This window comes from Arachis ipaensis, chromosome B08, assembly GCF_000816755.2.
Source record: "Arachis ipaensis cultivar K30076 chromosome B08, Araip1.1, whole genome shotgun sequence".
Classification (NCBI taxonomy): domain Eukaryota; kingdom Viridiplantae; phylum Streptophyta; class Magnoliopsida; order Fabales; family Fabaceae; genus Arachis; species Arachis ipaensis.
Window position 1 is genome coordinate 12,872,588 of NC_029792.2, and position 5,609 is coordinate 12,878,196.

General features: G+C 37.0%; 1 pseudogene; it reads left to right on the forward strand.

Annotated features, from left to right (window-relative positions):
* The window catches only part of LOC110262434, a 10,141-nt pseudogene extending 6,997 nt beyond the window's left edge, over positions 1-3,144 (forward strand).

Consider the following 5,609-nt stretch of genomic DNA (forward strand, 5'->3'; position numbering starts at 1 on the left):
TTAAGTATTTTTATTTTCAAATATGTTAAAATTAAAAGAATAATATTTGTCTTAAAAATATGTGATTGAAGATCTAAATATTTTTTTAATTAAAATAGCTTTAATTTAGGAAGAAATATTTGTGTAACTTTAATATTTGTTATACTAAAATGATCAAATTACAAAACTAAAAAACGGTGTAAGAATTTAATACAAAAAAATGGGCTCCTATTTAAAAATTCATTGATAATACAAAGACCATTAAACGTAGAAGACCCAATAAAAGTTTTAAAATTATTTTTTGATAATTCTGAATATTTTTTTATTTCAGAGGCCTCGCCTTCTACTGCCCCGACGAGTGAGTCACACCCTTCCTCCACCCGATGCCATTGTCCCGTATCTGGTTGAGGTTGGATTCGACGACATGGTACCCCTCGGGGATTTCACATTCGACAATTCCCTGATTACGGCATTCGTGGAGCGATGGCGTTCGGAGACCCACACGTTTCATCTCCCGTGGGGTGAGGTCACTATCACCCTATAGGACGTGGTGTACCACCTAGGGCTGTGCGCACACGGAGCCCTAGTTGGGGTTGCCTCCATGACTTCGGTAGGTGGTACCACACGGAGACGTGGCAGTTGGTGGAGCTAGGTGCCAGGCCTCCGGTAGCTCCACAGTAGGCGGCGCAGAGGAAGGAGTCGTTAACGCTGAAACTTGTGTGGCTGCGGGACCGTGTCCGCCAGATGCCCCCTACAGACGACCTAAAGACCCTCCTACAGTACACCAGGTGCTACATTATGTTACTGGTCGGAGGATATCTGATGACGAATAAGTCGAACAACTTGGTTCACTTGCGTTGGCTCCCACTTCTTCAGGACGTTGGGCGGTGCCGGGCTTTGTCCTGGGGCTCGGCGGTACTTGCCTGGACGTACCAGTCACTGTGTCGATCGGCGGCACACTGAGGCGTCACGGACATCGCGGGCTGCACTCCGCTATTGATGTCCTAGATCTACTAGAGATTTCTTCAGTGGTGTCCACTAGATAGAGGGATCTACATGTATCCTATGATTCCTCCTAATCCCCGTAGATCTGTGCAATTACCTTCTGCTTCGCCATCCAGACCTTTCTATAGGAGGGTTTGAAGTGATAGCTCGCTCGGACCACACCTTGCAAGACTAGGATGCTGACGGAGGGGTTGGACTATATCAACGGTAGTATAACTAACCTTGCAGATGAGACTGCTATCGAACTGTCGATGGTCTTGGGACATGGTGGGTGTTAAACAACTGTGCACTCCACCAACCCTCCGAACCTCCCTAACGAAATAAAACAGCATCGGTTCAGCCATATTTCGAAACTACTAAATATATTGCACAAAACTACTTAAAAGCTCAATTAAACTTGAACTCACCAATATCTGAGGTTCTGTCAACGGGCAACACGGAGACTCCATGGACACCTAATCGCAGTTTGATGGCATTGCACATGGTACTTTAATCGGTCCGATTCGATCACCCAGTACTCAGTACTCCTGCGAATTCTGTAGTTCTTCACACCCTGCAGCACTGCATCTCGACATTTGAATCTGTGGCCGACCCAAAACTCTACTCCACTGTCTAGGTTGTAATCCTCTTCCCCCATGTTGAAAACCGGAATCCTCTCATGCATGGCGTCCATATCTAATGTATGATAGTGACTTTGTACTGCCGATAGCGCCAGAATTGGGTGGGAGGAGGCAAGACATGGCGCGCCGCAGTCTCGGCGGGCGTCTCCGGTACAAAGTCCTCCTCATCACCCCTTCAGACAAATTACTACCAATACTATCCGCCATGTAATCTTTATCAGACTCTTCGTCACCCTCCTCCACCCTCTTCCACTAGAGTGGCGACATGAATGGGGTGGTAGTGCGAGAGGTCGATCGTCCTGCACATAGGTCGAGTGTACAAAACCATCACGATCAACATCTCCAACCTCGACGGAAAGCTCCATCACTTGTTCCGCCATGATTTTTTCATGGATGTCGAACATGAGTTGCACATGCTTGCCCCCTAAAAGCCGAAATAGTCGAAACTGAAAAACCCCATTACCCATGGGTAACAGCAACCTATACCCCATCCTTCCAACCTCCCTCGTTTCTATTCCACCGAGGTTGTTCAATATCAAACTCTTCAACTCCGACAACGTACTTACATGCTGAGTCCGCAACAGTATCGAATTCTCACACTCAAATATCAACCCGTTGTCTCCATTTCTCATACGACAATTGAGGTAGACACATAATTATATATACGCTGTTACTGGCCATTATTGCCTTGTTTTTGTGAGAAAAACGGGACAGAAGAAGATATGAAATGTTTGTGAGAATGTCAAGGGTTACATATCCTTTTATAGCTATTGAAAATTTGTCTCATTGTATGCATCTCATTTATACTGTAAACGAGATATTGTTGTACGTATCTCGTTTACAGTATAAACGAGATATACGCATGTCACGTCTACGTGTATTATCTCCTTTACACTGTAAACGAAATACGTGCAAAATTATCTTATTTACAGTATAAACGAAATAAGAAAGAGTCACGAATTTCAGTAATAATTTTTTAATTTATTTATTTCAGTAATTATTACATTTTTTTTATTTATTAAAATTAAAAATCTTAGATTGGGGGACTAAAGGAGCTGTTACTCCTGTCAAGGACCAAGGATTTTGTGGTAAGATGTCGGAGCTAGAAGTGGTTGTGACATACATGGTAGAGATTTGGGATGTGCCAGTGGTTACATGGAAGGTGCATTTGAATTCATATTTGAAAATGGAGGAATTACAAGTGAAGAAAACTACTCTTACAATTTAACAACATATGGTAGATGCAATACGAAAAAAGAAGCCTATAAAGTTGCTTAAATCAAAGGCTATGAGATGGCGTGCCACCAAATAATGAGACAGAACTTCTAAAAGCAGTGGATAACCAACCAGTTTCAGTTGCTATTCAAGCAAATTTGCTTGATTTTCTACACTATTTGAGTGGTGTTTTTGATGGAGTTTGTGGAACTAATCTTAACCATGATGATACTGCGATTGGTTAATAGAACTGATTATTAGATTGTGAAGAATTCATAGAGTACTAATTGGGATGAGGCTGGTTACATAAGAATCAAACCAGGCATAAGTGCTGGTCTTGGTTTATGTGGCATTGCTATGTATGCATCTTATCCCACTATTTAAGTTAATAACTCTCTAATATATAATAGTAATAATGATAATAATAAACATAAGAGAAAATATAAGAAAACGACCCATATAATAAACAATGCGAACAACGAATTAAAAAAGAAAAGTAAAATTAATTTTAAATTTAAAAAATCCATTAAAAAATACCACCCCAATTAATCCTAATTTTACTTTAGAAAACATTTTCCGTCTTTCTTTAGCTGCATTTTCCATCTTTCACTAGCCGTCGTCCAGCATAAACACACCAATCTCAACAATGTGGATGATATTCGTTAACAACCAGATTCAAAGCTTGAGCGTTAGAATTGGAGGTCCTGAAGAACACCTTGGAGAAGCAACAATTGGAAGCACGTTTAGTATCCAGAAAGACAATTTCATATAGCCTTAGGTACAGTGTGCCAACTCCTGGAGTAGAGAATGGAATAAATTACCATTTTGGGAACGTTATGAATTTCAAACAAGGTAAGAGTCCTCTGGTTCTCACTCAGGAGTAAGAACTTTCCCATCACAACTTCCTCTCCCGCGCACCGCAACAATCACCGACCATGCAAGGGCAGCTGCCGTTCGTCCTCTTCTCTCTTGCGTCGCGCCATCACAACTTCCTCCCCCGCGTGCCGCAGCAACCATCGACCATGCAAGTGAAAATGCTTATGTACTTCTATAAAATATTCAATACGCATTTTGAAAGTTTATTTTTATCCAAATTTTAACCATATGTTAGATAATTATTTTTGCATGATTAAAGTACGTAAAAAAAGATCTATTATACATATAATACTTAAATGATAATTTATCATCAAAATTTGGAATGATACCAGAACAATTACCTTATAATTTTGATTGTTCTCTCTCCAAATGGTTTACTATTTCTAGAAATTAAATTTTTAATATGTAATTTTTCATGCTCATATACATTTTTCTTTTGAACAAATTTTATAACTTGAGAGGGTTGGTATTAAGCTACGAAGCATGCACACTTCGTTGATTTGTCGTGTTTCCGTGTCGGACACATTTTGAACACGATACTCATTGACACTCATCCGACACACGTGTTTGCCGTGTCCAATCCTGTCTTAATAAAAAATAAAAAATTCTTTTTCAGACACACTTGGACACACCTAAATATATACCATCACGTATCAGCATGTCCAACCTTATTCTTAACATGTATTCTTGAAATGAGTTTAGAAATAATATATATTATTGTTTATTAAAACAAAAAATATTTTAAATACTTTTATATAGTTAAAAGAAGACATTAAAAACAGTTAAAAAATTAGTTTATATTTTAATACTAATAAATATAAAAAATTATTTGTAATTTATTTAAAAAATACTTTATATTTTATATATATATCGTGTCCTCGTCTTATAAAATTTTAAAATTCGTGTGTCTGCATGTCCAATGTCGTATCATGTCTCGTATCCGTGTTATTGTTCGTCCAAAGAATCTTCATGATGATGTAAATAGGCTTCTTTGCTCTATTCTTTAAGAGATGATTCTGTAATACACTTTATCATTGATAGTTTTCATTCATGATCTCTGCTTTCAAGTTTCATTTCCTCATTCTTTGAACTGCTGCTACATTTCAATTCATATTGCTGGTCATAAATCTATGTGCTGCTGTTGCTTCATACTCAAGCAACCATACTTGGATTTCTCTAGTTGAAAAATGCATTTTTTTTTTAAAGAAAAAAAAAACCCAATTCTAAGGATAGTGATTGAAGTAATAATATGAGATGAAACATTGTGCTCTTATATTCGAATTAAAAACTATTAAAAAAAATGTTACATGCCTAATAAATATTATTATTTTTTATTAGTATTTGATTAGTAATAATTTACACCTATATATATTTACATACTTATTTTTATATTGAAAATAATAATAAAAAAAGAGGAAATAATTTTTTTTCACATAAATGTGTAAAATATTTACACAGATATCTTGTTTTATAGACTAATGTTAGTCCAAAGGTAACATAGCTGTATATGTTGAATGTCAACCTCTATAAATCCGATAAAGAAAACTTTAACCGAAAGGATACAACACTGAAATTTCTTTCATATACTTGGATTCTTATGCATTTCATTCTTTTAGTTGGACGCAATGTTCCCTGTAATATGATTCGTATGTGTTTAAAAAAGCGGATAACAACATACTTTTACCGGCAAGCGATCAAAACTAGATGAACAATGTCAAATTGTGAAACAAAGCTCCAATCCCTCCAACAATGCCCCATTAATTCTTTTAAAATTCAAAAACAATGGTAAACGGTCGTCAATAATTGAAACAATGCTCCATTCTTGTACTTTAAGATACTGTATACAATAATTTGTTAGACAACGATAAACTTTTAAATAAAATTTCAATTTATAATAAATTAGTCATTAAATCC